We start from the raw sequence: 10930 nt of genomic DNA on the forward strand, positions 1-10930 counted from the left end.
TCTGCTCTCTTGAAGTCCAGGGCAGTGAGCTTGCTTCACGCTCTTCTCACTGTTCTGAGGATCTCGAATTCAACCATCTCATGATCGCTGCAACCAAGGCTGCCCTGGAGCATCACATTTGCAACGAGCCCTTCCCTGTTGGTGAGCACAAGGTCAAGCACGGCACCTCTCCTTGTCGGCTCCTCTATTACTTGCAGAAGAAAGTTGTTTTCCACACAATCGAGGAATCTCCTGGATTGCTTGTGCCAGGCAGTACCGTCACTCCAACAGATGTCAGGGTGGTTGAAGTCCCCCATGAGAACAAGGGCCTCTGAGTGTGAGGCTGTTCCTATCTGCCTATACAGCACTTCATCCACAGATTCCTCTTGATCAGGCGGTCTGTAACAGATCCCCACAGTAATGCCTCCCATCGCTGCTCTCCCTTTAACCCTGACCCACAAACTCTCTGTCGACTGCTCACTCGTCCCCAGACACAGTTCCATACTCTCCAGCCTATCCCTAAGAGAAATAGCAACTCCCCATCCCTGACTGCCAGGCCTGTCTTTTCTAAAGAGCCTGTAACCTTCCATTCCAACATTCCAGTCACAGGAGCCATCCCACCATGTTTCTGTCATGCCTACTATATCATACTCCCGTAGTCGTGCACACATCTCTAATTCCTCTTGTTTGTTTTGCATGCTCCCAGCGTTTGTATAGAGGCATCTGAGCCGAGCTCCAAATGAAGCCGGTTCATTGGCTAGAGCGGCTGGAATATCTCTACATTGCTCCGAGCATTTATTGTAGGTGTTGGCAACTGACTGGGTGTGTTGGGATGGAATGATGCCCCCTCCCCCAACACATTGAGTTTAAAGCATCCTTGACCAGTCTGGCAAGCCTCTTACCAAAACCACTCTTTCCCTTCTTTATCAGAGCAGCTCCACCAGCCCCCAGTAGACTTGGCCTACAAACTGGGGTCCCGTGTTCAAGACACCCAAACCCCTGACTATGACACCATCCTTTCAACCATTTATTAACCTGGCCAATCCTCCTAGCTTTTTTAAGGTCCTCCCCTGTATCCTGGAGAATTGACAAAAAGACAACCTGAGCTCCAGAGCCCCTAACCACCTCTCCCAGGGCTCTGTAGTCCTTCTTTATGTTCTCCAGGCTACTGCTATCAACATCACTAGCACCCACATGGATCACTAGAAGTGGGTAATAGTCTGTGGGACTCACTAGAGCAGGCAGCCTCTCTGCAACATCCCTGATCCGTGCCCCAGGTAGTCAACACACCTCCCTTGAGACCGGGTCAGGCCGACAGATGAGTGCTTCCATCCCTTTCAAAGTGGAGTCCCCTATCACTATGACCCGCTGCTTTTTCCTCGCAGCACCAGTAGAGATCTTCTTTACCAGCGCATCAGCCCGTTGTTTCTGATGCGAGTGCATTCCCTCCTTAGCCCCCTGCAGGACAGCAAAGCAGTTCTGGGTGGGGACAACAGATTTAGGAGGAAGCCTCTTGATTTTAATTGTCCTCTTCCTCCTTTTTTTGTTGGTTTTCTTTGTTGCTGTTTCCCAGCTTCCTGGATTGACAGTCTCCTTCTGTCCTCCATGAGCAGCAGGGAACGCTTGAGGCCCTTGCACAGTTTGGGCGCGGAGCAAGCAGTCCTGCTTCCTCCCAGCTTCCCTGACATCTTTCAGGCTATTGACAGCATCCCGCAGCTCAGCCACCTGCTGCAGGAGGACCTCCACCAGGGAGCACCGAGTGCAGCCCTGCCCATTGGGCACCGTTCCCTCACGAGACCAGTGCAGGCACTCTCTACACTCCGAGCTCTGCACTGCAGCCTCCCCTCTCATCGGCTCTGTCTGGGTGCCTACGCTGGCGACCGCCGGGGCAGCCAGAGCAGAGCTCCCAGACCGGGCCCCGGTCATATGACGAGCACTCACCATCCCGCTCGCCTGCCCACACAAACTGCCTTGACCCGCCCTGTTTGCCCGCTCCTGTTCACCGTGCTCCCAGGGGCAGGTTTTTACCCAGTCAGGGCTGGTGCCGCTCCTCCTGGCCCCGCCCCCTGTGAGTCAGCTGCTCGCGTCAGCTGAGCTGCCGGCTCCTGGGCAAGTCCTGTGGAGGACCTGAGGCTCCCTCGGTGGCTCTGGCAGCTCTGAGTTGAGGCTCCTGGACGCTGAGCTTCTTCCTGCTCTGGTGCTGAAGGCGTCCTCTCTAGAGCTACTCACCTCAGAAATATGTGGGGAATCTGCATTAAAAAAAAATCTTGGAAAGCTGTTTGGAAGGATTTTGCTGTTCTGAACAGTGTCCTATGAAATGCAGAGCTTGTCTGATATAAATGTACAAGAATCTCATATAAAGCAACTGTATCAAAATGACAGGATAATTTTACAAAATAAGCAGGATTAAAGCAGCAATATTAATGTAGGATATGACAATGGTTCAGGAGTCCACATGCTTTAAGCATTTACTGCAATTTGTCTGTGTAGTTCTTAGTAACAGGAGACAAAGACATGTAGAATACTGATCTGAGTCTTAAGAAGACTGATATTATCACAGGAGTTTTTATTTCTTCCAAAGAACTAAATCAAATAAATGTGAAAACATTTAAAATCATCACTCTGTTCTCATAAAGAGAAGATTTTAACAGTTATAATTTTGCCAATATAAAAGAAAGGAGAAACCAAGTCACTTCTCAACATATTCCTACCCACTATTAGTTTTATAATACCATATAGCTACTACAGAAGTTATCTTCTTTAGCATCCTTTCTATTGAATGTCTGTTTTTATTCAACAGGCAGAGCTATTGATTCCATTTCCATCTGCAGCCCTGCAAGTTTGTATTTGTATGTTGTTGCTTTCTATCTCAAAGCTGTCAGGGGGATCTAGTCAGTAGGATACTAAGGGACATGCCCAAAAGGAGCTACCTCTGCATGTGTGCCTTTGCATCTCATTTTGATTTGCTTACATTAACACCAGGTGAGAACAGGGAGCTTTAAGCTATTTTGGAGATTGTCTGGAAGAGTGAGAATATGCGTAGATATTTAGGCCTGTGTGGCTGACCAGCTCTGTCCTTCCTGAGGGCTTCTGGAGGATCAATAGATTTCAGTGTTATCATTATGCTTGTACACTAGGAGGCTGTGGGAGGCATTACACTTCTCTCTGTCTGGGAGGGCAGTGAATTTGGAGGATCTGTAGCCAGTTCGGTGTCTATATGCACAGGAGAGGCAAGGCTGGACTGCAAAGTATGTCAACAGAGAGATGGTTGTTATCGTTTCCATGGTGGTAAGTGTGGGAAGGAATGCTGAATTGTTTACATTCTTTTTATATGCAGCCTGCTTACATATCTGGTGTACTCCCCTTGTCAATCACCTGCTGAATTCCTGCAGTGAATCACGTATGGTTGAGCTGCAGTCAGTGGTTACTTTATACTCAGGCACTGATAACAGTGTCTTTCTGCTTGCATCAGCTTCTGCTCCATAACAACCTCATTGACCCATTTACTCAGTACTCTAGGTAATAAATGAAAGCTTTCAAGGATTATATTGTTAAACTGAAATAAACTTTCCATGTTCTTTAGCAGTGATGTTAATGTACCAACATATTACATAAAATTGCTTGTAATGTTCACTAATTTTCCATCAAGGATGGGAGAGTTTTGGAAGTTATAACTGCTTATTTTGGGGTTTAAACTGTTGTCCAAAGTTACACTGTATTTCACCAGCCTTTGGATGTCTACAGTGTAAATATCTACAGATAAACTATCTATCTCATTCACTTCTAACAGAAAGAATTATGTACTTTAACATAGCTGTGGTGACTTGTGCTATATAAATGCCTGATTGATTCCACGGACTAGAAAGGAAATCTGAGTTAACTGAATGAAGCAGGTATAGATGTTTACATTGCTCATGTCAGAATTTGGCAAAATTAAAGCTACCATGTCTGGCATTAAAGATACACCTGCCTAAGGTAGGGTTGTTTTTTTCAGATCTGCAGACTGCAGGGCATCTGGTGCTTTTCTCTGGAGTAGTTTGATGGTGGTCAATGGGAGGAAGAGAAAACATATTACCTGCATGGACTACATGTGTGCTGAAGTACAGTAGTTCCCCTGCCCCTGTTGCTGTTACAAATCATTCCAAGCATATAAAGCATTCACTAAGCATATGTTTTCCAACAAAATATATAGAAAAATATTACAGCAACTTTGAATAATAGAAATGCTGATCAGAGCAAGCCCAGCTACAGCCAGAGCCGACACGCTTCAGCGACCACGAGGTTCAGCAGAGATTAGGAAAATCAGAGGGGATAGCGCAGAGACATCGCGATTCCCGACATCTCCCGATCCCCGAAGCCCCAGCAGCCCTTGCGAGAGAGCGGCTGACGTGGCAGGGGGCGTTCCCGCGGTAATGGCGACCGCACCCCTGCCCCTTGCCTTGAAAGAGCCTCTGAGAGGGCAGCGACCGGTCACTGCCCACCAGGCGCAGAGAGGAACAAGCAGGTCGTGTTGTGAACCCTGTTGCTGGTGTCCCAGACTGCTGACCAATATGGTCGCCTCCAGAAGCAGAGCTTGCAGTAAGGAGACTGTAGCAACTCAGACAGAGACCCTGCCCCAAACCGTGGCTGTTCACATCTCTGGCTGCAGGGAGTGCCAGAGCCTGCTGCTGCCGAGGGAGGGAGGCCAGCATTCCACCTGTGTGAGGTGTGAGCAGGTAGAAGATCTGCTTAGATTGGTGGCAGAACTTAAGGAGGAGGTCGAAACGCTGAGGACCATCAGGGAGTGTGACAGGGAGATCGACTGGTGGAGTAACTCCCTGGCATGCCAGCCAGAACGGTTCCAGGGAGATACCCCCCAAAAGGGGATGGACCCCCTGCCCTCTCTGACAGAGGGGAATGGCCCGAGACAGCCCCTGCCCTGTAGCTGTTACGCAGAGGTAGGGGACCAAAAAGACGATGAGGGCTGGAAGCAAGTTCCAGTTCGGAACCGTGGGCAACCCTCCTCCCTTCCTGCCCTGCTTCCCCAGGTGCCCTTCCGTAATAGGTTTGAGGCCCTGGATCTTGATGGAGAGGTAAGTGAGGATGTGGTGCAAGACCCGCCTACAAGGTCACATAGGAAAAGGCGGTCGACTTCACGACTCAAGACTGCCTCTGACAAGAAAGAAAGAAAGGTCATTGTTGTAGGCGATTCCCTTCTGAGAGGAACAGAGGGCCCAATATGCAGAGTTGACCCTCATCATAGGGAAGTGTGTAGTCTGCCTGGAGCCCGGATCAGGGATATCACCAAGGTGCTCCCCAGCCTGGTGCACCCGACAGACTCCTACCCGCTGCTGGTCTTCCAGACAGGTGGGGGGGAAGCTGCTTCCCGCAGTTTGAGGGGGATGAAGAAAGACTACAGGGCCTTGGGGCGGATGGTGAAAGAGTCTGGGGCTCAAGTGATCTTCTCCTCACTTCTTCCATCTTCCGGTGATGATGTGGGACTGAATGGGAAAATTCAGTCCATAAACAATTGGATAAAAGACTGGTGCTGCAGGCAGGGCCTTGGATTCTTTGATAACGGCTGGTTTTATAAGGCTCCAGTCCGGATGATGGCACGTGGGAAAGGTTTATCTCACAGAGGCAAAAGGATGCTGGGGCATGAATTAGCAGGGCTCATTTGGAGAGCTTTAAACTAGATTCGAAGGGGGACGGGGTTGTAACTGCACTTGCCCCAGTGGGGCAGCACTCTAGAACTGATGAAGACTGGGAGGCCTCCTATTATCCTAGGGTGAAATCGGTGAGCTCAGCTCCCTCAAAATGCCTGTACACCAATGCGTGCAGCATGGGAAATAAGCAGGAGGAGTTAGAGACCTATGTTAAGTCAGGAGATTATGATCTGGTGGCAATTACAGAGACGTGGTGGGACAGCTCACATGACTGGAATATAGTCATGGAGGGCTATGTCCTTTTCAGGAAAGACAGGCCAGCCAGGCGGGGTGGTAGGGTTGCTCTTTATGTGCAAGAGCAGCTGCAATGTACTGAGCTCTGTCCAGGAACAGGGGATGAGCGAGTTGAGAGTCTGTGGGTGAGAATTAAGGGGCAGGCTGGCAGGGCTGATACTGTTGTGGGCGTCTGTTACAGGCCACCAGATCAGGGTGAGGGAGTTGACGAGGCCTTCTACAGGCAGCTGAGAGTGGCCTCACAGTCACAGGCCGTGGTCATTGTGAGGGATTTTAACTTCCCTGATGTTTGCTGGAAGGACTACTCAGCAACCCAGCCACAGTCCAGGAGGTTCCTCCAGTGTATGGATGATAACTTCCTCATGCAAATGGTGGATGAGCCAACCAGGAGAGGAGCGCTGCTGGATCTCATCCTCACTAACAAGGAGGGTCTGGTCGAAGCAGTAAAGGTTGAGGGCTGCCTTGGTTGCAGCAACCACGAGATGGCGGAATTCAGGATCTTGTGTGGTAGGATCAGTAGAATAGCAAGTAGAATTGCAACCCTGGACTTCAGCAGGGCAAACTTTGGCCTTTTCAAGCAATTGCTAGGGGAAATCCCATGGGCAAGGCTGCTTGAAGGTAAAGGGGCCCAAGATAGTTGGTTGACATTCAAGAATTGCTTATTCCAAGCTCAAGATCAGAGCATCCCGACACGTAGGAAGTCAAGGAAGAGGACCAGGAGACCTGCGTGGCTAAATAAGGAACTGCTGGGTATGCTCAAGTGGAAGAGGAGAGTGTACAGGTCATGAAGGCCAATGGCATCCTGGGGTGTATTAGAAGGGGGGTGGTCAGTAGGTCGAGAGAGGTCCTCCTTCCCCTCTACTCTGCCCTGGTGAGACCGCATCTGGAATATTGTGTCCAGTTCTGGGCCCCTCAGTTCAAGAAAGAGAGGGATCTGCTGGAGAGAGTCCAGCGCAGGGCAACTAAGATGATTAAGGGAGTGGAGCATCTCCCTTATGAGGAAAGGCTGAGGGAGCTGGGTCTCTATAGTTTGGAGAAGAGGAGACTGAGGGGTGACCTTATTAGTGTATAGAAATATATAAAGGGGGAGTGTCACGAGGATGGAGCCAGGCTCTTCTCAGTGGCAAACAATGGTAGGACAAGGGGTAATGGGTACAAACTGGAACACAAGAGGTTCCACTTAAACTTGAGAAGAAACTTCTTCTCAGTGAGGGTGACGGAACACTGGAACAGGCTGCCCAGAGGGGTTGTGGAGTCTCCTTCTCTGGAGACATTCAAAACTTGCCTGGACACATTCCTGTGTGACCTTATCTAGGTGTTCCTGCTCTGGCAGGGGAATTGGACTAGATGATCTTTTGAGGTCCCTTCCAATCTCTAGCATACTGTGATACTGTGAACTATCAAGAAGGTATAAAAAGACCTTAACCTAGGGAATCTATCTGTGATTCATCTCATTTAATACAATTTCTCACAGTGCTCATGCCAGCTAGACAAGAAACCTTACTGAGAACAGCTGCAGGTTAATCAGATGCAGCAAATACTATCAGGAATATGTTAAGGTGGTGTGATGGGGAACCACTGCATTTTTTTCCCCCACCTTCCTAATATGAAATTATAATTCCATAGGTTTTACTGTAGTCTAAAAGATCACTATTCAGATGCCAGCCAGTGAACAAGACACAGGACCTTTCTCATCACTGATTCCCTGTATCAGGGATATATACAAATCCTGTCTGCATATGCTAGATGGAAATGTAGATATTTAGGAGGTGTTTTCAGTTAAATATGGGTTATAATATGGCAATCAATCTGGCTTCTGTGACCGAATTACACCCTAGTTGTTTCTTCACTTTCTGTTTTCTGGGATTCTCCTAGAGAGGAAAACAAGGCGATCATTTTCCCTAAGGAAAGAAAATGGACAAAAGATCACTAAAATTGTATAAATTCAACGGTATGGTTATCGTCTCCAGCTTTGCAGTGATTCTGCTTTAGCCTCTGGGTGTGAGGCTTTCATTTCATACTACCAAATACTTTCTGAATTCCTCAGGTTTTATTTCTTCTGCATCTGTTAACATTTTACTCTTGTCTTTTTCTTCAATTTTGCTACTTTCATTTTACTTCCTTACTCCTCCATGTCATGCTCTAAAAAGTGCATTGAAGCTGAATTTACACTGAAGAATTGCTATCAGTAATATTAAGTAGCAGCATCACTTTCATCTTGTTGCTCCTTCAACAGACAACCCCAACCCTCTTTTGCTACTTTTGACAGAGAAAGTGTTTCAAATAGAATTATTGAAAGGCATCTGGTCTCATTTTGGTCAGTGTCTTCTTGGATGATACCATGGGAAGATACTGTGTTTGTTTCATGGAAATTAATGAGACAACTTTCTCTGCAGAGGAATTAAAAAAAAAAAAAGCAGTAAACCTTTAATGTTTGTTTTAATACTCTTTCTTTCATATGTTAGTATGCATCATCAACATCAGAAAGTCTTAGAAGAAGCATTCTCTTAATGCGTGTCATCTTGTTCACAACGTACAGAGCAGTAAAGCTGGTGATGATAATCACATATAGCCTCTGTGAAGTTGACATAGACCTATAGAACCTGAGGGAACAATAACTGTAAGTGTATCCGCAGATGGCTTTTTCTAATAGAAAGCTTTTCATCTTCAATGCAGACTCAAAATTTCAGCAAGTTTGGCATAGTAGAGATTACTGTCAAAGAATGTATAACACAAAATTAAATCCTTACAAGTAGTTTTTGATTGAAGAAGACATGCACATAGGTATATGCAATCATTAAATAATTTAAAATATTTGTAATAAATTCATTATTGGATGGTGTTAGTTCATTATTAGTGCACTCAGTGTCTCAACATTTTGGTTTTTACTGGTTTAAATTATATGAGTAATGACTATTGGGGTTAAATTGCAAGATTGTGTTTAACATACCATTACATAAGAAAATTGTAACCACCTTCTGATTTCTGATAGAATCTGTACCAGATCTGGCAACTGCTCACTGTATGTTTTTTCTCTAGCTAAGACCTAATGATCTGAAAAATATGATGTAATGGGAAGCAAAACTATTCACAAATTTGTACTAAAACATTCATGATTAAGTTCCAGGGAAAACAAGGAGCACATGGTTGCCTAAACACCAAATAGGAATCATTGAATCATAGAATACAGAATTAGAGGACTTGGCTTCTGTTCTTTTTGCTATAAAGGAGTCAAACATTTGTGAATCCTGAGAGATGTATGAACCTTTGTACCTGAGATAGGTGCCTTCTTCTATCACTTCTGCTATTCTATTCCATTCTGCGTTTCATAATGAAATATTCATCAAGGCATTAAAGTTACTATATAGCCTGATAATTAGGGCAGTAATCTGATCCTTAGTTCTTGTGCCAACTGGTGTTTCAGTATGGAGGCCTCCATCAGCTTGGATTCAAATTGCCTTTTTAAATCAGGTGGTATCCTAAACTGCTAGCCCATAGAGACAGTCTATTTTGGCTCAATGAATATTTCATTGTGACCAAAGTGAAAAGATGGAGAGCAGCATTCTCTGGGAAGCTGGAAATTATCATGGTCACTGCAGAGCCAACACAGCAATTGTGAGGCTTTCACAGTTTCCAGGTTCCTAAATCCACATGAGCCCATCTGTTGACCTGTGAATTTGAAAATCCTGAAAACCTTCAGGCAACTTGTAAAGAAGACAGACTCTAAGGGTTTTATCCTCTCACCTGTTCATTTATTCATTAACCAGGTGCTAAAGAACTCAGCAGGTACCCTGGCATATGGTTAGAGGGTTCTGAAACATTTTTGGCATGAACAGATTCATCAAACCCTATCTGTCTTCTCACGCAATTTCACTGTGATCACTGAAAAATATCTTGCTTTCACCAATTCAGCATGCTGCAACAGAAAAAGCAAAATTTTTTTCTGTATTTTCCAAACAGTTAACAGTTTACTTTGTAGGCTTAATTCATTACATGTACTGTAGCCAGACAGTTCAATGACACACGGTGAAGGAGAACCCTCTGTAGAAGAACATGACAGACTGTGTCACTGGCTTCTAATTGATGTGTGCTTTGGTGAAGATCATATTTCTGATATTTGCATAAACTAGGATGCCAGGGTCTTCTTATTGCTTTGAGTGGGAGGATGAGATGATCTGAGCATTGTGCCAAGTTCCTGTAACTCGTCACTTTCCATTCTCAGAGAAGTGGCATTCCCCTAATCTGGCTGCCAAAAGCTGGTTTCTATTTCACAGTCCCAAGGACGGTGTAAAATCTAACTTACTTATTTCCTTCTTGTTAAGCTAACTGCTGCAAAACCTGTTTCTGATTTGCACTTGGTTTCAACTGGTGGTCAGCTGCTAATAAACTCTCTTTCTCACTCTTTTGCTCTCTTTTTATTCTACACCCCTGCCCACCCCAGCCCTTTCCCCACACTTCTTTGAGCATATTTCCAAGCGTCAGCAAAAACTGGATCCCCAGCCATGTGCAATAGGCAGTGCCTGCTGTATTTCATTTTTCTTTCAGCTGGATTGAAGTACAAGGCATAGACTGGGTACTGTCTGGAGCCAAACTTGCTCAAAAGATTATGCTTGTATATTAGAATGAATTTTCTTTCTGTGATATTGACATATTCGTGTAATATTCACACATAAGACTTAAGTAACTATGGAAAAAATCAACATGTATTGCAAGTTGTGCATGGAACAAGCAGGTGTAACCCTGGGAAGATAAATATAATCCAGTTGCTAGCACTGATTTCTTTAGCATTTTATCAAACTCCCTGTTGTAGCAACAGTCTTATGCTGTTTTTTCCATTCTGCTTAACCAGCAGATGACTCAGTCTACAGACCAAGATAATATAGTACAATTATAGCATTCAGAATGGTTTATGTGTGACTATTCAAAGCTTGTCTTCACTCTGTTTATTGGCTACCAGCACACTAAGCTAAATTCAAATTAACAAATTCCTAAAAATACTCCAGGGATGAATC

The sequence above is a fragment of the Psittacula echo genome, assembly GCF_963264785.1.
Source record: "Psittacula echo genome assembly, chromosome: 2".
Lineage (NCBI taxonomy): Eukaryota > Metazoa > Chordata > Aves > Psittaciformes > Psittacidae > Psittacula > Psittacula echo.